Source organism: Enhydra lutris, unplaced genomic scaffold (assembly GCF_002288905.1).
Source record: "Enhydra lutris kenyoni isolate GAN:26980312 unplaced genomic scaffold, ASM228890v2 scaffoldscaffold10, whole genome shotgun sequence".
NCBI classification, from domain to species: domain Eukaryota; kingdom Metazoa; phylum Chordata; class Mammalia; order Carnivora; family Mustelidae; genus Enhydra; species Enhydra lutris.
Window position 1 is genome coordinate 35393494 of NW_019154094.1, and position 22023 is coordinate 35415516.

Sequence of the window (22023 nt, forward strand, 5' to 3'; positions counted from 1 at the left end):
GATTTTACACAACTTAATATCAAAAAAACAAACAATCTGGTTTTAAAATGGCCAGAAAATCTAAATAGACATTTTCCAACGGGGACATACAGACAGCCAATACACATATGAAAAGATGCTCAATATCACTAATCAATAGGGAAGTGAAAAATTATGATAAAAAAATCACAGTATCTCACGACTGTCAGAATAACTACTATTAAAAAGACAGGAAATAAAAAGTGTTGGCAGGGATATGGAGAAAAGGGAACCCTCGTGCACTATTGGTGGGACTATAAATTGGTGCAGCCACTGTGGAATACAGTATGGAGACAGTATACCACTATCATATGATTCAGCAATTATACTCCTGGGTATTTATCTTAAGAAAATAAAAATACTAATTTAAAAAGATATATGTATCCCTATGTTCATTGCACCATTACTTATAATAGCCAAGATATGGAAACAACATATATATTATACATATACATATATATATACATATATATATACATATATATATACATATATACACATACATATACACATACACATAGATATACACATACATATACACAATGGAATACTACTCAGGCATTAAAAAAGAATGAAATTTACCATTTGTGACAACATGGATAGACTTTGAGGGTATTATGCTAAATTAATCAGGCAGAAATAAACAAATACTGTGTGATTTCACTTACATGTAGAATCTAAAAAAGCAAGTGAACAAACAAAACAAAACTCATAGACAGAACAGATAGGTGGTTGCCAAAGAGGAGGGGAGTTGGGGCAATGGGCAAAGGAGACCAAGAGGTACAAAATTCCACTTATAAAATAAGAAAGTCATAGGAATGTAATGTACAGTATAAGGGTTACAGTTAAAAATATTGCATTGCATATTTGAAAGTTGCTAAGAAAGTACATCTTGAAGGTTCTCATCACCAGACAAATAATTTTTTGTAACTTTCTGAGGACAAATGGTAACTAGACTTGTTCAGGTGACCACTTCACAATGTATACAAATATTGAATCATTATTTTGTATACCTGAAACTAATATAATGTTATCTGTTTATTTTACTTCAATTTTAAAAAGGAAAAAAATATTTCAATCCTATTTCCACTGTTCATTTTTCTCAACATTTTATGGATCTCTTTACTTCTTCCTGAAAACACCCCAATTGCTACAATGGCTCCTGGAATAAGATAGGCACCAATAGTCACCAAATGAATGCAAAAAATAATAATAATAATTATGGGTCAGACCAAAAGTGAATAATTTTTATGATTAAGTATTTCTATTTTATGAATTAAGATTCTGGGAAAAGAACCAATTTATCAAAGATCAAAGGAAACATGAATTATTCCATGTCTTTCTCACTTCAAGTAGAAGCAATGATTAGAAACTTTACCTTCTGGTATTAAATGTTTTCTTTCATGTTCTTGCTTTTATTTTTTCCCTTTACAGACAAAGTTTATGTAGATGCTGGATAGAAGCTTTCCATTTTTCAAGTTCACCCACATATTCATTCAATATACCTGTATATAATGCTTGTGTATATTTACATATGTACAGAACTCAGCCTGCTGGGATCAAATATGCAAACAAGAATTACTACACATCATAATAATCCTGATGGAATAAGCAAAAACATTTCCCTGGGAGGACCTATGAATGATACCTATCCCAGACGTCAGTGATAAAGGAAGGATTCAAGGAGAAAAGATACGTAAGCCAAGTTAAGACACAAAAGATGACAATGAGTTACCAGTTAAAGAGGGGGAGGAGGAATAGTCCAGGCAAAAGAAATAAACTGTGTGACATTCTAGAAACCCAAGAGAGCATGGCATAATCAAGGAAAAGAAATTCTGGGGCACATGGTTTGCTCAGTTGGTTAAGTTTGGCTAAGGTCATGATCTCAGGGTCCTGGAACTGAGCCCTGCATTGGGCTCCCTGCTCAAGGGGGAGTCTGCTTTTCCCTCTCCATTTGCCCCTCCCCACTGCTCATGCTCTCTCTCTCTCTCCTAAATAAATAATTAAAATATTTTTTAAAATAAATAAATTTTTAAAAAGAAATTCTTCTAGCAAAAGGAGACTAATGAGATCTGTAGGCACATGTCATCAAGGGCATGTTTGTGTGTAGGTGTATGTGTGTGTATGATAGAGAGGTGGGCAGACAGATGGTATATAGATATAGATGATAATGATATTAGACATCTCTATATTGTGATGATTAATTTTACAAGTCAACTTGACTGGGCTAAAGAATGTCCAGTTGGCTGCTGAAAACATTATTTCTGGGTGTGTCTCTGAGGGTGTTTATGAAAGAAATAAGCGTGTGAATCATTAGACTGAGTAAGGTGGATGGACCTTACCAGTGCAGGTGGGCTTAATTCAAATTGTTGAGGGCCTGAATATAACAAAAACATGGGAAAAGGAGAAATTCATCCTTTCTCCTTGAGCTGAGACACATCTTTTCCTGCACTGATTCATCACTGCTCATGGTTCTTGGGCTTTTGGATTCAGGGACTTAGACCATCAGTCCTTTGATTCTCATGCCTTTACATATAGCCTGAATTACAGACTTTGCTGGTTCTCTAGCTTACAGACAGCAAATCATGGGACCTCGGGGCCTCCAAAACCGTATCAGCCAATTCCTATAATAAATTTCCTCCAATGTATCTCTCTGCCTATATCTCATTGGTTCTGCTTCTTTGAAGAAACATGAATAATAAACACATTTTTATATTAGAGATTTAAGCAGGAGAGTAAAAATGATTGAATTTTTATTTTAGAAAGATCATTCTGGAAAAAAAAAGAAAGATCATTCTGGTTGAGCACAATGAATAAATTTGAAGAGAGGAAGATTGGAGGCAGAGACATCAGACAGAAAACTGTTACAGTAAACCACTTGAAAAACACAGTAACCTAAACCAGAATAGTGGTAAAGATAGAGAAAAGTAAATAGAAGAGTATTAAAAAAAAAAAAAAGTAGCAGGAGAATCAACAGGACTTGACCAACCAGATGTGGGAAGATAAAGGAGATGTAGTTATGGATGAGACCCAATTGTTTTGCTTGAGCAATTGTTTGAAAGTGTACCACTCGCTATAATGTGTAAGATTAAGAAGTTCTGGAGAGAGGGGCACCTGGGTGTCTCAGTAGGTTAAGTATCTGCCCTCAGCTCAGGTCATGATCGCAGGGTCCTGGGATGGAGCCCTGCATCGGGCTCTCTGCTCAGAGGGAAGCCTGCTTCTCCCTCTCCCTCTCCCACTCCCCCTGCTTGTGTTCCCTCTCTCACTGTGTTTCCCTCTGTCAAATAAATAAATAAAATCTTTAAAAAGAAGAAGAAGAAGTTCTGGAGAGAAAGGACAAGTGCATTTGTGAATTTCATAAGTCTGAGTTACTGTTCAAGGAGAGTAATAATAGACTACACAGGAGATGCAGATTTGTGAATCATCAATACCGCAGGTAAGATCAGTGAGGGAAAATGTACTAAGAAAGAACAAAATAGGGCCTCCAAAAAAGCTCTCAGGGATAATCAATTAGTAAATGGCTAAATTAACTATTATACAACTCTACAGAAAATATTCAAATCCTAAAACTATAATTAGGAAAAATGCTTTATAATATTCTTTTGGGTACCTCATGTCCTCACATTCCTTATGAAAGTGGAAGGTTGGAACAAGAAGTAAAGGAAGCTCTCTGCTGATTTTTTTTTTCCAGTTTACTATAGTGCTTTATTTTCCTCACACAATGACACGTTGCTAGAAGCCTAATGTTTATTCTCACATGACAGTAGAAAAACAAAATTTGCTGTCATCTCTTAAAGAATTGTGTACAAAAACTTTACATAAATTAAAAGGATGAGTAAATTTACAGGGGTAAATGCAAACTGTTTTCCAACTGAAGGCAGTAACAACCCACAGAGTTCAGGTAGGAAAACACTAGATAAGAAAGGAAAATGGGTCCTAAGGCTTAGGAGGTCCTAAGGCTTAGGAGTTCCTAACCCTGTCAGACAAGCAAGACAATCAAATGCCAATTGATTCAAAAAATCTTGCCAGCCTCTAGAGAAATCCTGGAATATGCAGCTCTCACGCATTAATACTCAACGCAGATCAAAAACCTTACAGAGGGTGCTCATGAAAGAATTTCTCTTCCATAAACATGTTTTCACTTTACCCATGAAGTGACTGAACCTCATGTACAAGGGGTTTAAATCAAAGGTATGTACAGGATATTAAACACATACCAAGGGAAAAGTTAATTTGAACACAAGGTCAAAATCAGCAACAATTCTATCATCCAGAGTTGACATCAGATACCAGCTTCAAGGACAAATTTCTTTTCAAAAGGTTATTCCAGTTTATGAGGCTAGCATGAGGTATATGCATTTGCCAGGGCAAATTTACACTTAGGAATTAACTGATGCAGCAAATGCTACATATCTGCTTGCAGGGCATTTAGAAACATCTGAGGTGGGCAACGGAAGGGCCCGACTCTTCATACTCCTGTTTGCTGATCCACACCTTCTGAAAGGTGGACAGTGAGGCCAGGACGGAGTCCCTACAGGAGAAGCAATGACCTTGATCTTCACCATGCTGAGCTCCAGCATTTGATCCCTTTCTGCATTCTATCTGAGATGCCTGGGTACATGGTGGTCCCACGAGATGGCATTGTTTTAGAGTAGAGGTTCTTTCAGATGTCAGTGTCATAATTCATGATGGAGTTCCAGATGGTCTCCTGGATATCACAGTACTCCATACCCAGAAAGGAGAGCTGGAAGAGTGTCTCGGGAAAGGGATACCACTCCTTGCCCATGGTGATCACCTGACTATCAGGCAACTCATAGCTCTTCTCCAGAGACGAGGAAGACACTGCAGTGGCCATCTACTTCAAAGTGCAAGATGACCTAGCAGAGCTTCTTGGTGATGTCACACATGATTTCCCACTTAATTGTGGTGGTGAAGCTATAATCGCTCTGTGTGAGTAACTTCAAGATGTAGTCCCTCTGTGTGAGTAACCCAAGATGTAGCCAGCCAGGTCCAGACACAGGATGGCATGGGGCAGGGAGTACCACATACAGATGGGCACAGTGTGGGTTACCCTGTTCCCTGAGTCCATGACAATACCAGTGGTGCAGCCAGACATGTACAGGGATAGCACAATCTGGATGGTCAGATACATGACGGGAATGTTGAAGGTCTTGAACATGATGAGTCCTCTTCTCCTGGTTGGCCTTAGTGTGCAGAGGGGCCTCAGTCAGCAGCATAGAGCACTCCTTGGGGGCCATCCGTAATTCATTGTTGAAGGTGTGGTACCAGATCTTCTCCATGTCCTCCTTGCTGTTGATGATGCTGGGCTTGATAGGGTACTTGAAGATCAGGATGCCCTGCTATCTCTAGGCCCTCTGCCCACATAGGAGTCTTTTGACCCATCCCCACCATGATGCCCTGGAGTCCAGCAGGTATCTGATAATGGACAGGAACAGGGCCAGGAGAGAGGGAGCATCATCCCCAGCAAAGCCCGCCTTGCATATATACCAGAGCCATCAGCAATGATAAGCACAGAAATCTCTTCCAGTGGGGGAAGTGGCAGCAGTGGGCATGAAAAATGAGTGGCAGGAAGACACTGAGCATGGGCCAACTGCTAAGATCCCTAATTTTTTTTAATGTGTGAGCATCTCATATCTTTTCCAATTGATATTGCTAAGATTAAGAGTGCCATCTCCCCTCCTTCTTTTAACTCAATGTTGCCCTGAATTACTGCATCCCTCCCTCACTACCAGCATACTTATTAATCTTTGAGGTGGCTCTCATGACAATGGTGAAGTACTGAAAAGGAAAGCCAAACACACTGCCATCCCAAGGTCTATAATACATTAAAATTAAGATACCAAAATATAGTTTAAAGGCTACAAAGGACACTGCCAGTAAAACCATTATAGCCAACAATATTAGTGGGGGGGTATAATAAACATGAGCTGAATTCCTCATCTTTCTTAGCACAGCATCAACAGAAACTTCCTGAAGCTGAGAAATCAAGTGTTAGAGATGGAGATATAAGCATCTTACAACTACCAGAATAACTAAAAAGAGAAATGATAAATGGCCAAAGATGAGTTTATCTAATGAATGGGCCTATAGAAAGAGGGGATTGAAGTGGAGGAGCTTTTTTTCATTACGTAGGCTCTATCTTCCAGAGTAGTTTTAGGTTCGCAGCAAAGCTGAGTGGAAAGTACGAGCAGTTCATCTATACCCTGCTCCCACTTCCTACACATACAGCATCCCTGCACCAGGGTGATACATCTGAAACAACAGATGAACCAACATGGACATATCATCATCACCTGAAGTCCAGAGTTTACATTAGAGCTCACTCTTGGTGTTTTACGTTCTGTGGGTTTGGACGAATGTATAATGACACGTATCCACCATTATAATATCACACAGAATAATTTATTCACTGCCTTAAAATTTTTCTATGCTCTGCCTCTTCATCCCTCCTTCCACTTCTATCTCTGGTAACCACTGATCTTTTTACTATCTCCACCGTTTTACCTTTTCTAGAATGTCATGTGGGAATCATCAGTATGTAACTTATCAGATTGGCTTCTTTCACTCAGTGAAGTATTCAGGGTTCCTATGTTTCTTTTCATAGCTTGACAGTTCATTGCCTTTCAGTGTTGAATAACATTCCATTGTCTGAATATACCACAATTCGATTATCAGCCCACCTACTGAAGATGAATTCACATACTGTTTGTTTCCAAGTTTTAGCTATTATAAATAAAGCTACGATAACTATCCATGTGCAGAGTTTTGTGAACATAAGTTTTCAACACCTTTGGGTAATACCAAGGAGCGTGACTGCTGGATCAGATAGTATGAGTGTGTCTAGTGTTGTAAGAATATGACAAATTGTCTTCGAAAGTGGCTGTACCATTTTGTATTCCCAACAGCAAAGAATGAGTGTCCCTGCTGCTCTACATCCTCACCAGGATTTGGCATTGTCAGTGTTCTGGATTTCTGCCATCCTAAGAGTGGTATCTAACTGTTTTAATTTACAATTCCCTAATGACATATTATGCCACGCATCTTTTCATCTGCTTATCTGCCAACTATGTATCCTCTTCGGTAAGGTGTCTGACTGTTCAGATCTTTTGCCCATTTTTCAGCCAGATTTTTCATTCTCTTATTGCTGAGTTTTAAAAGTTCCTTGAATATTTTGAATTTAACACTCCTTTATCATAGATTTCCTTTGAAAATATTTCCTCCTTTGAAAGGAAAAACATTTTAATTTTAACACAATCCAAACTATCAGGTATTTCTTTAATGGATTATACCTTTGGTGCTGCATTTAAAAAGGCATCGTCAAACCTGAGGTCATCTAGATCTTCTCTTATGTCATCTCTCAGAAGTTCTACATCATCTCAGAAGTTTTACATTTATATGCAGGCCCATTTTGAGTTCATTTTTATAAAAGTAAAATAATGCTTTTAATTTTTATTTTGAGCCCTTTTGTACTATTTAATTATTGTTCCCAGTTTTATCTTTTACTTTCAGAAAATAAATTTTTTTCATTATTAGCCATGAATCTGATGATTCAACTTCTAAGCAATTATCCTAAGAATATAATCATAGGTTTGGAGAGAGATGTTCACTGAACACAATTTATGATAGTGAGATATTAGAAATAATGTAAGTATTAAAAAATTGCAAGGATGGTTAGATAATTATACTAAAATGATAGAATGATATAAAGCTATTTAAAATAGTAATTTTGGGGGCGCCTGGGTGGCTCAGTAGGTTAAAGCCTCTGCTTTCGCTCATGTCATGATCCCAGGGTCCTGGGATTGAGCCCCGCATCAGGCTCTCTCTGCTCAGCGGGGAGCCTGCTTCCCTTCCTCTCTCTCTGCCTGCCTCTCTGCCTACTTTTGATCTCTGTCTGTCACATAAATAAATAAAATCTTAAAATAAAATAGTAAATTTTTTGACTGGTAGTTCATTCATTTATTTATTTGTTTATCCATCCATCCATCCATCCACTTCACAAGTATTTACTGAACATCTATTATGTGCCAGACACTGTTCCGGGGGTTTCAGATACCTCTGTGAGCAAAATAGATTTTAAAAAGTAAAAAGAAACTTCAACCTGTGTGGCGCTTACATTTTTGTGAGGGAAGAAGAAGAAAGCCAGTCAACAAAATCAAATAATAAGTAAATTATCTTGTACATTTGAAGGACTACAGTTTTATGAGAATGATATGCATTAAGGAGGCAGGTATGGGGCTGCAGTTTTGAAAAGGGAAATCAGGGGAGGCAGAACTGAAACAGACATATCTGGGCAAAGATTTGAAGAAAGTGAGAGAGGGGAGCCATGTAGATCTCTGCATGGAGCGTCCTAGGAAGAGGGAATAGCAAGCCAAGGCTTGGAGATGGCTGTGTGCCTAGTGTTTTCAAGGGATACCAGACTCTCTGTAGCTGGAGATGAATGAACAAAGGGGAAGGTTGTCAGGGCTAGATCCAGTTTTTTGGGGCCTAAACTAAGACAAAACACAAAATTAGGTATAATAGGGAATATTTAGAGTAGGAAAATAAGTTCCTATAAATTACAATTTTAAAAATCTGAAAATACCATAAACATCACAAAATCCAGGAAAAAAAAAGCTAAAATCTTCATAATTTTTACTTTCTTGAGAGGGATTATGCCAAATGTTATCATTAGAATATGGAATGTGGATTATTTATATTTATTCTTTTTATGTTTTATATAATATAGTTTTATAATCATAAAAGAATTAAGATGTTCATAAAAGCCCTCAAAAAAGATTTACAGTGACAACTGATGTATTTTTCAGAATACTAGACCAAAATAAAGATACCATGTCCTTTCTCTTCTTTTTTTTTTTAAGATTTTATTTATTTATTTGACAGACAGAGATTACAAGTAGGCAGAGAGGCAGGCAGAGAGAGAGAGAGGAGGAAGCAGGCTCCCTGCTGAGCAGAGAGCCCGATATGGGGCTCGATCCCAGGACCCTGGGATCATGACCTGAGCCAAAGGCAGAGGCTTTAACCCACTGAGCCACCCAGGTACCCCTCCTTTCTCGTTCTTAACATGCAATAGATTTAAGCATCCAAAACACACATAACTCCAAAGTAGAAATCAGTGGAAAGTAATTAGTAGAGTTTGGTTTATTAGAGAGAGAATTTCAATAATTAGAAGGGGGACTTAGGGGATAGGGAGGATAAATGACAGAATTATAGTCAGGAACCAGAAAGGTTTCTTCAAGTTGTATAACTGGATAACTCAACAGAGAGCAAAAGATCTTCAGCTTCTGAAACCTGCGATAGGAACTACATCCAGCCTATGCTGATATCTGTCATTTACCTTTATGGTGGGGCAAGGGGCTACCAAAGGAAATTCACTGATCCCTTCTTTCCAAATAATATATCCACTTAGAGAGGAAAAAGCTTGGTACTGGTAGGCTAGGTCACGGATTGAAATCTGAGACTCGAGTTTAAGTCCCAGCTCAACTGCTTATTTAGGGTCTGATTTGGATAAGTCGCATAACCAACAGGAGACAGTTAACTCATTTTTTGTTAATGATGTGAGCTCTGTTTCTATAGTAGGGCTGAGATGATGACCAAATGAGATCATAAAAATGAGAGCTAAGAAGAACTAAACAAACAGAATGTATTTTATAATAAAATAATTCTCACACTGTCAGCAACTGTTTGCCCTCCAATAGCGATTCAGAAGATAAAAAATTAAATCCCTGGTTGAAAGGGCGATCAACAGATTGTATCTTCTCAGGTACACAAAGAATGTCCTTTGGCTGAAGTTTATGTGTAGCCTGCTTCCCAGGGAGACTATCAAACAAGTTTTAAAATGTGCCACCAGCCACTCATATTATTTTACTTGATCTGTTCATTCATTTATTCACTGAGAGCAGATTATGTGCCAGTCACTGGAAACAAACAATAAGAACACAAATCAGACAAAGCCTTGCCTACTTGGAGCTCAAACTGCGTTGGAAAAACAAATACTAGCCATAAAATCATACGTGAATGTATCATCACAGTATCATGAAAACTGTGAGACAATATAAAGAACGGGTATTTAGTTGGAGGGGCTGATGTGGATTGAGGAGTTCAGAAACATCATTCCTGGGCTAAGATGTGAGATGACTCGGTGGGGAGAAAAGAGTCAAAGCATCAAGTAGAGGCATCAGCATTAATAAAGTTCCTGTGGCCCAAGACAGTGACATTCAAGAAACTGAAAGGAGAACAGTAAGTCCAGAACGCAGAGAATGAAAATGAATGAAGTGTAAGATGAGTGTAAACAGGTAGGTAATGTTAGGGATTTCTGCCTTTATTCTGAGAGCAATGAGAGCCACTGAAAGCTACTGAGCAGAGAAGTGACAAAATCTATTTTGTGTTTTGAAAGACTGCTCTGACCATTTTATATTAGGATGCCACGTCACCGTGTATGAGATTTACATACAGGCTTTTTACATACAGAGTTACACTCAGGGTCCTACAACTGAAGATTTTCAATTAAAGTCCTAACTTCATAAGACCTCTGAATTTCTTTGAACCTATTTCTACAAGACAATATTAACGACCACATAACAAGAGATTCTTAATGATTCCTAAATTGATCGATACTACCTAGGAGGAATTAATAAAATGTAATGACTTTTTAGCTTTATGTTTCTCATCCTTTTCCAACATGGTAATCCAACAGATTTTGGTTAACAAAAAGAAACAGATTAAAAGAGGCAAGGGCCAAAGTCTGAAAAAAAAAAAAAACTGGAAAATTCTAACAAGCACTGTGAGTTTAAGATTTTTATTTTATTTATTATTTTAGAGAGAGTGAGAGAGAAAGAGAGAGAACCAGCTGGGGGAAGGGCAGAGGGAGAGAATCTCTAGCAGACTCCATGGCACAGCATGGAGCCCCTGTAGGGCCTGGTCTCATGCCCCCAAGATCATGACTTGAGCCAAAACCAAGAGATAGATGCTCATCTGACTGAGCCATCCAGGTGCCCCCATAAGCACCACGAGTTTAAATATCAATATCAAGAATAGCCTTCTTATCCACAGTATTAAGATGTACTAAAGCATCAAACAGTGCATATCAAAAGTAACTGGATTCCAGTAATAGCACAAATACTAATACTCTCAAGTTAGTAGATGATCAACCTGTTTGTGGACTTCCCTATAATAACTTCGCTCCCACTCATGTCCATTCTGAAATGTTTTCTTGAATTAAAGAGGAAGGGACCACCACAGCCTGGGACATTACATACAACCCCTCATTTGTGTTAAAAATTCATTATACTCTTATTACTAATAGATGACTGGAAATTGGAACTGTTCTAAAAAGTTACTGTGCCACATGCTATCAATAACTTAATTTTCTCTCATATAGGCATAAATCTTTAATAATGAAGCAAGCACAGATTAAGAAAGCATAACTGGTACAGGCACATTTACCTAGGGCAAATGTGAAGAGGACTCCAAGAATATTGCTACTAATAATGGCACAACAATTACAATGTCTCAGTCAAAAATCATGTGATAGTACACGTGAACTTTGTAGTAATGCTAGTCACACAGATAAAACAGTTAAAATCCTGAAATTATAAATTAATAATATCACAATAAAACATTTTATGTTTATTCTTTGATAATATATACTTGCTTGTATCATTAACTAGTAGAGCATAACTCCTCTTCTAAAATGAAGATAAAAATCAGATTAGTCATGTTAACTGATTTTCCTATGTAAATTATAATTTTGAGATTATGAAATTGGTAAACTATATTACTGACATACCAGAAAAAAATATCTTAATGAATTCCATGTGAAATGAATATAAATTGGTGGTACTATCCGCTTGTGTACTTTGGATTTTATGCGACTCTGGATAGACCTGTGGAACAGTATTATGCATGGGAATAGCACTCCTCCTGTACATCATCATATCAGGAAAATCTGATGTCTTGGGGCCTTGGCAAGAGAAAGTGAAGCAGGCAGCCTGGTTGAGAGAGACAAGAGATCAGCACAGTTGGGAAGGAGAGGTAGGCATCAAAGAGTCTCCCAGGGTGTGGCTTTTAGCACAGTATGGTAGTATAAGCATAGAGTGAGGATGCAGGGAACAAGGAGCAAGAACTTCAATTAGAACACTGGGAGCATAGGGGTACCTGGGTGGCTCAGTTGGTTAAGCCTCTGCCTTCGGCTCAGGTCATAATCTCAGGGTCCTGGGATCGAGCCCCAAGTCGGGCTCCCTGCTCAGTGGAAAACATGCTAGTATGCTTCTCCTTCTCTCTCTAACCCTTCTCAATGCTTGTTCCCTCTCTCTCTCTCTCTCTCTCTCAATCTCTCTCCCTCTGTCTCAAATTTAAAAAACAAAACATAAAAAAACACAGGGAGCACAGAAGTAGTGACCCAGACACTGAGACTAATAAGAACCAGAATTCAGGCTCAAAGAAGCTAATCACAGGAGCCACAGATCAAACCTTGAGAATGCAGGACTTCAGCAGGAGCTGGAAGACAGACTGTAAAAACTGACAGGAGGAACAGAGGGGTGACGACCCTAAATGCAACCTTGATTGACTCAGGGCCAGAGGACAAAGAGGACAAAGGTAGCCATGGAGGTACATACACATCTTCTGACTGGAGAATTAAACCTTATTCTAAGGAAAACTGACCTAGAGACTCAAGAAAACTCAGGGGAAACCTGCAAAGAGCATCAAGGGGGAAAGATTCATTGTATGAGATGTTTCGGGTGGAGGGACAAGGAGTCAGCCCTGGGTTCAAATCCTGCCTTTCTTAACAACAGCTCAAATTTAGGTCAGTTCTTCAATTTCTATAGTCTTCTATATTGTAGTTTCCTTTCATATATAAACAAGATAAATATGGCTAATAATTCCCACTTTTCAAAGCTGTTAAGGAGTTTAAATGAGAGAATACATGTGAAAGAACATGGACCCTAGCAAAACATAATCTTATTTCTGTACCTTCTTCCTTCCATCTACCAATACCTGTACCTTTCACCAACAGGGCAGTATTGCTGACTTCTGTTTCACATGAACATTACAAAGCCACAGTGGCCTTTTCTACATGCATCTGTTACTCTCTGTCCACTTGATTTTATATGATGTTTCTTTCCTTTCTACATATGTTTGAACAATAGTCTAGAAACAAGTGTCTTTTGCTTGAAATAACCTGGTCACTAGCTGAACAGTGCGTTATCTAGGGAATAACAAAAAAGATTCACTGGTCTACAATTCTTTTCGTCTAGGGTGGCTTCAATGCTCCAAGTAGCTAATTGGCTCTAGACTTCTTTTCTACTAAAATCATACCTCTTATTCAAATGACAGGAAAAAGAAGTAGCTGGATTATAACAATGCAAAATCCTGCTGCTTCTAAACAAACTTAATTAAACTGCTCCATTTTTATACAAAGAGCTTCAACTGCAGATAAGCATAACTCATTGAAAATGTCAGGTTAATGACAGCACTGTCTAAATTGGTCCTGTTGGGAGCAGAAGGTTTCAGAGACACATATAAGATGAAGGATTTAAAAAAAAAAATAAGAAGGAAAGGTTAACTGTGAAGTCGTTAGAAATCATGGCAAATACAAAACTGCAAGGCAGAGCAATAACATAAACCTTATATTTGCATTGTAATTATTGATTGATTTAGTTATTCATTCAATTTAACATATAGTTACTGAGTGTCTACCACATGCACTATATTGTGGCATGTAACAAATCATAATTTTGTACCTCAAATTAAAAGATAAAACATAAAAACAAAATGTTATTAATAATTGAAGGAAGAAAAATAGAAAGCACAGGATTCCAAAAAATCAAAAAAATTTAAATTCATTTTTTTAAGATTATTTATTTGACAGAGAGAGAGACACACACGCAAGTAGGCAGAGTGGCAGGCAAAGAAAGATGGAGAAGTAGGCTCTCCACTGAGCAAGGAGCCCGCCGCAGGGCTCAATCCCAGGATCCTGGGATTATGACTTGAGCCAAAGGCAGCCACTTAACAGACTGAGCCACCCAGGTGCCCCAAAAAATTTAAAATTCTTTTAACTACTCCAAATGACAGTGTTTCTCTCTCATTCACAATCTATTTCAAATCCCTAGCCCCCATAAAAGTTAAATAATTCTGATAACCAATTTACTAAAATCATGATCCTGTTCTTAGTAGAGTTGTTTCAATCTTTCCGAGATAATTACTAGCACCTCTTCGATTCTGCCTCAGAGTAGGAACCAGTTCCTGATTTGAATTATTTCTGTTGAATACATCCATCTTTTTGTGATAGAAAACACTGTTAAAATACTTTCTCCAGGGGCACCTGGATGACTCAACCAGTTAAGCGTCCAACTCTTGATTTCAGCTCAGGTCATGATCTCAGAGTTGTGGGATGGTAGTTAAGCTGTCGAGACCAGAGAGCAGGGGAGAGGGCTCCACACTCAGAGCAGCGTCTCCTTAAGACTATCTCTCTCCCTCTCCCCGTACCCCTCCCCTCAGCCAGCTCACATACTCTTTCTTTCTCTCTCTCTCTCTCTCTCAAATAAAAAAAATAATAATACTTTCTTTAGATCCTACAATCTTTTGTTGCTTTGTCCACTGATGTAATTACATGTCTGCATCTTTGGCCACCATTTGTATAAAAGTTAGTCTTGGTATATGACCTTCTGATACAGGAATTCATTAGAAATTCCCAGTCTCTCATCACTTCTTTTTAGTTGCCACCATCATCTGAGCTTTTGGGTTTTCTGTTTCCTGATGCCTGTTAATTAAGGATACTTCACAAGCCACCAAGAGAAATAGTTAACTTGTCAGCTTTAGACAAGCATCCCCCAAATATTTACATTCTATGATTCTCTAACATAAGAATAAGGACAAATACAACAGTAATCAGAGAAAGTAAGGCATTAATTCTGTAGGTCACAGATCTACTGTTTTTTTCACTACACAATTCATTTTTTGTTAAGTTCAACCTATTTTTTTCAGGGTTAATAAGTCCCTAGCAGCTAATGAGTTTTAAGCATATATCATGTGTAATTGCTTTGGAGCCATATTTATGAATTGACTTTGTGTGTTAAGTATTACTTCCATTACTTAAATGGATTCTATGCAAATAGTAAAATACAAAACACATAGCAAAAGAGGCATTATTCTACACTGCCCCATTGCCCAGATGGTGAAAACAGTGAGTCAGTAGCAGAAGTAGGACCAGAATCAAAGCCAAGTAATTAATTCACTGTGTAACATTCATTGGATAAAAGATACAGTACTTAGGAACATGCATTCTACAATTTCCACATTTTGCCCAGTCTACTCTGAGCTAATATGTCCTTGATATTCCCAAGAATGGCAAAAACCATTAATTCAACTCTTCAACTCTTAGACTAAAATCAATAGTCCCCAAAACACCAGTAAAGATTTCTATATAAGGCTATACTAAATTCACTATTAGGTCGCAAAATTAGAATTCATGATTTTGGAAAGAGGCAATGTTCACTATGCTCTACGTTAATCATCCAGGAAATCTGATTATAATCTCCTACATTAAATAGTCAGAGGAGGATTAGATGGGTGAGAAGCCCAACTGGAGATCTGGAATGCTAGCTGAGGGTGGGCGATGGTTTAGATTTGCTGTAGCCTAAGCAAGACTTGAGTTGGAGAAAACAGCCAACAATCAGACTAAAATTAGAAAAGCAAGTTTCAACATGGAGGGAGTACATCCAGAACTGAAAAGCAGTGGCCCAATGGACCTCAAAAAGCATCAAGCTGAATTTAATGACCCAGACAAGTCGCCACAAGACCTACTGATCCAGAAATCAGGACTCTGATGAAGTGCAAGGAATACTTAGAATCAGAATATCACAGTTCAAGTCTGGAATTGAAAATTCATGATTCAGGTGACCTTGGAATAGCCTCTTGATCCCTCTGAGTCTTAATCCCTTTACACAAAAAGGGAATTTTAAAAAGCTACCTTGCGAAATTGTGGAAGGTTTTAAGTATTTCATCAGAAAATTGTAAGATGTAAACTGACACACAAATGCAAAGTTGTGGTGGTGGCATTACTATGGCTCTTGATTTTAGCAGTATTGACGTGACGGAATAACATTTCAAATATTGTCTGATACATTTTCATTCTAAGTCTTGTTGACCTTATGACCTTCGAGTCACTGAGGATAAAACATCACTGCTGGAGGGCAGAAAATAAGGAAGTCATTGCTCAGCCTTGACTTTTTTAAGTCATAAAAAGTGTAATAGTCATAAATGCAATAGGTCTCAACTGTAAGAGCCAAACAACAAGGAGAAGGAAAAGAGGTTTTCTAAGTCACAGAAGCTTCTCTTTATATTAAAAGCCAGCGACAAATTCAAGGCATCCGTTTCTTCCTATAGGCAACAGAGTAGGAAACACAAAGGAAAGCCTTCAAAACCAATCATGGGCTGGATTAAGAAGGTGAGAAAAAGAAAAGAGAATTAGATTTAATGAGGGCTTCTTTCACATCCATCCACACATCCCCACAGACCTGGGGTTTCATTCCTAGAATGGGAGAATGGGTAGTAGAAGCATCCTTTCCCCCAACTACACCTTGAAGATATAAGAATAGAAGGGACTTTTCTCCTGCTTCCATCTGGACTCTTGGGAGGATGCAATCTTTCAGAATATATTCCATGAACAGGAAGGCTATAGTAGAGAAAGAAGGTTACAGACAGAGGCAGAGAAGGTACAGGCAGAGAAGAGGTCTGTGAGAGCAACACATTCCTAGAGCCTACATGTGGTATGGAGGAAAAACAGATATACCCAACTGCCCCACCAGGGCCTGCAGACTTGGAAAGGGGATATGGGGATTCAAAGAGGCTTGACATAAGATTGAGACACAGAGAGCCTTTGCATGAGCTTTTGTCCCCATCTCCCATTTTTCTTTCTGAGTGGAATCTGCTGATGTGCCTGGAATCACGTAGCCCACATGACAGAGGGGGTCCCTGCCCCTAACTCAGGAGGTGTCTTGGATTGGCATGCAAAATTAGAAAGAAAAATAAGCTGTGTTCTCTAGCAGAGTTGAATACCATTTACCTTTGACATTTAGCAAACCAAATATCAAGGGAATTTTAGTTGGCTATGAACTATGCATTCTACTAAGCCCCCTGAAACAAATATAATATATACAGTGGTAGTATCCATCCTAATTTCCTTGTCCTTACAAAACTGACCTAGTTAAACAGAGAAATAGGTAATTTGGGTTGTTTTACCTGAAAAAAATTATTCCATTTCTGAGAAAGATCCTAATCTACAAAAAATACAGTTTCAGCAAAATGAAGATAGAATTAAATGTTTGAACTATGTTCTTTTCTTCTCCTTAGGCTACATAAGTGTCATCTCTGGGACAATCAAATCCCCTGAAAAGTTAACCAAAAAGTAGAAAGCAATAGTTCTGCAAGAGATTACAGATTCCCCTTCAAATGTGCATGAACATGCCCATGCGTGTGAGCACACACACAAACTCACACATACACACACACACACACACACACACACACACACACACACACGCCATGAGCTATTTAAAAACATTTGTACAATCTGCCCACATTATCTCTGTCCTAAAATTTAAAAAAAATAATAAAATAATCCCTAAATAGACTCATCCTTATGGAACTGCTGAACTTTCAAATATTGAAAAATAAAACCCTGAGTGGAAAGAGTAAGGAATGAACACAGCCAAGCTCATTACCAGCCTCCCTTTTTGGCTTTTTTTTTTTACAGGTACAATGAACTCAAAGGTCTCAGGGAGAGAATGAAAAGTAGGAAAATTGAAAGTTACAACCTCAAGCAGTTTTCATCAAACCACTTTCTTCCCAATTTGTTAAATGCACCCAGCCAACCTCTTCAATGAAGGAGAAAATCTGTTTTTTCATCAGATATAGTGGGAAATCATAGCAAAGCAAGGAAGTCTGCTTCCAACAGGAAAAACTGCAAATTGACTGACTCGGTGAATATTCAGGCAGTCAACAGACATCTGAAATTACACTTCTGTATCTTTATATTTAAACACAAAAATGTACCCTAAAACAAAAGTGTTCCTGGTGTAATCTTATCTAAAATGCCAACTTCTCTACTGGCTCATCGCACTTCTGAAACCAGAATTAGGGAACATTTGATTTAGATCATCTGACCTTCAATGTAATTCATCACCAATTAGACTTTATTTGTACTTTTCCATAAAGGTTTTCAATTTTTTAAAAATCCAGCAAACTTTGGGGCACCTGAGTGGCGCAGGGGGTTAACCCTCTGCCTTCAGCTCAGGTCATGATCTCAGGATCTTGGGATGGAGCCCAAGCCCCACATCAGGCTTCCTACTCAGCAGGGAGCCTGTTTCCCCCTCTCTCTCTGCCTGCCTCTCTGCCTACTTTTGATCTCTGTCTGTCAAATAAATAAATAAAACCTAAAAAAAAAAAAATCCGGCTAACTTTTATACGTCTAGGGAGTTGTAGTATTTAAAAAAAGAAAAAAGAAAAAAGGAAAAAAGGCACTGTTAAAAAGCTTTTAAGATATAAGCTCAAATTATGTAAATATTCCCATCTTTTGTGTTCCCTTCAAAATGGGATCATGAGTTGGAGATGAATCTTGCCTACCTCTAGCAAAGCTTTTTTCTGTTATTCCCATATTTTCATGGCTATTGCAATCTTGATTTAGATTAATATCACCCTATTTGACCAATATAGTACCTAAGGCAAAAAGACAGCTTTCCAGGAGTCCACAATTATTTAAAATGGTATGATCCTTCAACATAAAGTGAAAATCTCAGACATGAATTAATTACACGTTTCTACCTTTTCAAAAAAGTAACATTTGGACTAGATGTGGGATATAGGACTTTTTTGGAACATGGATTGGTCTTTGTTTATTTTGGTCTTTTCTATCAACAAATCTCAGCACCTTGCCTTTTGGTTATAAATGGCTCTGAATAATCTAGGAAGGGAATTACAAGTCTCAAAATACGAAGCAATGAATAATTTTCTATTCAACTCTATTGCCTAGAGCTCAGTAGTGGTAACACAAACCCTAGTGGCAAAAGTATGTTTGTAAAATAAATAATTTCCATTATATTTTTTCAGATTATAAAAGTATCACTTGCACTTAGGATAGCTAGAAAATACATTTTCAAAAAGAAGCGTATCAAAACAACCCATAATTTATTACCTAGAAACAAAGAGCTATCACTTCATCAGGTGTAGAGATCAAATTTATAGCAGGGGTGAAGTTACAGAAGGGATAGAATAGCCCTTGAAAATTCAAATGTTGGGGTGCCTGGGTGTCTCAGTGGGTTAAGCCTCTGCCTTCAGCTCAGGTCATGATCCCAGTCTACTGCTGGGCAGGGAGCCTGCTTCTCTCTCTCTCTCTCTCTCTGCCTGCCTCTCTGCCTACTTGTGATCTCCCTCTCTGTCAAGTAAATTAAAAAAAAAAAAAAATTCAAATGTTTACATAGGACCAAGCAGACGTTGTTCCTTCAATAGAAGCCAGATATTCATGTCTTTACCTGACATCTTCTAATTTTAAATTTTTCAACTCAACATTTTTAAGACATGCTGGCCAATCTGCATGACTATAAGCCTAACTTGGCCTGTCAGTTATTAGTTTGCAACCCTTCTTATCAAAGATTGAGTCGAATCTGAGTCAAATCTAGACCATATTCTTGATTTATGGGACATTGCTGTAAAAGAGTAAGCTTTTAAAACAAAATTTAATATTGAAAGGGACTTTGGGTTCACTAACCAGGAGGCAGATAAATAATCACACCACCCCTCAAAGATGTCCAAACCCTAATTCCCAGAACCTGTGAATACGTTACCTTACATGACAAAATGGACTTTGCATTTGTGCTTAAGGTTAAGGACCCTGAAATGGAAAGATTTCCTGGATCATCCTGGTGGGCTCAATCTAGTCACATCTGTCCTTAAAAATAGAAGAGGAAGGCCCAAGAGCAAGTCAGCGAGATATAATATGAGTACTTGACCTGCCATTGCTGGCTCTGAAGATGGAAGAAAAAAACCCATAAGCCAGGGAACATAGTGGCCTCTAGAAAGGCACGGTAACAGATTCTCCCCTGGAGCCTTTAGGAAAAATGAAATCAAACAAACAAATAAGAAAAAAAAAACCACAGCCCTTCTAACAGCCTGATTTTGGCCCAGTGGGACTCATATTGGGTTTCTGACCTACAAAACTACAAGATAATAAATTTATATTGTTTAAACCACTAAGTTTAAAATCATTTGTTATGGCAACAATAGGAAACTAATACAGTGATCCTAGTTTGATGTTTTACAGATTAGGAAACTAGGATCCAGTGTATAAAGACAAAGCTTTTAGAAAAATATGTTTCAAGATTCCCAGGCCAATGATCTTCCCACTTTACCAGCCCTTGTTGATTGGCTTTTTGTTTGCCTTTATGCGATTTTCTCATAAAAGTGATTAACTTGCAAAAGCGGGGAATGGTGGGGGAGAGAGAAGGACAGAGAGAAAAATAGAAAGAAGGGGAGGGGGAGAGGGACACGGAGAGAGAAATATTCTGTTTAACTAGTACTTCCTAGAGTAGTAACATTTGGATTGAAACTCACAGCTAGATAAGAGGACATATAATTGGAGGGAAGGAGATGTATTAAGATAAAAATGCAAAGCTGCTTCGATATATAATCAGTCTACCTTTTTACTGTTACTTAAATGCCTGCCTCTAATCCTGAGCTGTCTAACCAGTTTGGAATTTGCAGAAATTTAAACAGCCTGGGCACGGACTGCACGTCCTGCTGTCTGTGAAGGATTTGTAAGGATCTGTTAGCCCAGGATTATGCACATTTTCTGTTGGCTTGGGTGTCAACCATCTGCAATATAACTGGAGCTGTGATATGCCTGCCGAGATCATGATTGCAATCACAGCTCAACGGCAAGAGCAATGCCAGAGTCAGCAGCGTGAAGGACATCAGAACTCAAGCCTGCTTGGAAAATCTGTCCCTTTTCACTTCTGTTCCCCCTTCCAGGGTGTAGTAGAACTGCCTTGGTGCCACATACAGACTTCTCCCAAAAGTCCCACAATTAGTGTCTGTGCTGCTGGCACCTTAGCACTCACATAAAGAGACAGCTGGTAGGACAGGAGATGCTTCCGCTGTTTGGTCCTAAAAGGACACAATAAGTGTACAAATAAGGCTGTTCTTGTTTGTTTTAGACAGATTCCACTAGGAAAAATATTCTGGGATAAGAACAAAAGGAAGAAAACCAAGCATGTGACATGGTCTGCCATTCTGTCTTAAAATGGCCAAAACCGACCACATCTCCAACCCTCTCTGTATGCTCAGAGCTGCTATAAGCAAAAGTAAGTCCATGTCAAGTCTCATCCCAGGCAAACAGCTGAAAAAAGCTGACCTTGAGGGTACCTGGAAGTGCCCTTTACGTGGCCAGGTAGGCCTGAGTAGGCCACACTGCTCAGCAGAACCTACGGTGCATGATGGAAAGAGCTCAGCTCAATCCTAGCCAATCATTCAAAGTTCATTAAAAATGCCACATCCAACATTATGACTTCCCAAACCATTTCAGTTCCCTTTTTTTTTCCCCAGGTTTCTTCCTTTGAGTTAAAACCCTAACACCCAGAGTATTTCTCTATGTGCACTCATCAGTAACAGAAACACAGTTAAAAGTAGCCAAAGTGAAAAAAAAAAAGAAGAAGAAAGAAAGAAATATATATATATATATATATATATATGTATATATATATATCTCAAGGTATTGATAATCTCCCTCTCTCTCTGGCTCTTGGTTCTGCTTTTCTACCAGTTGGCTTCATTCTTACCTAAGTGATAGCAAGATGGCTACCAAAGCTTTGGGATTATGTTCTATTTTCTCAGCAACTCCAGTAGAAAAGCATGCTTCATTTCTAAAAATTCCAGCAAAAGTCACAGAGTTGAGTCTGTGGTTCTGAATGGCCTAGCTTAAACACATGCCCGTCT

The 22023-nt window shown here is 38.3% G+C and overlaps 1 pseudogene; it reads right to left on the minus strand.

Annotated features, from left to right (window-relative positions):
* Positions 1-4446: 4446 nt before the first annotated feature.
* Positions 4447-22023, minus strand: part of LOC111144302 — a 51082-nt pseudogene continuing 33505 nt past the window's right edge.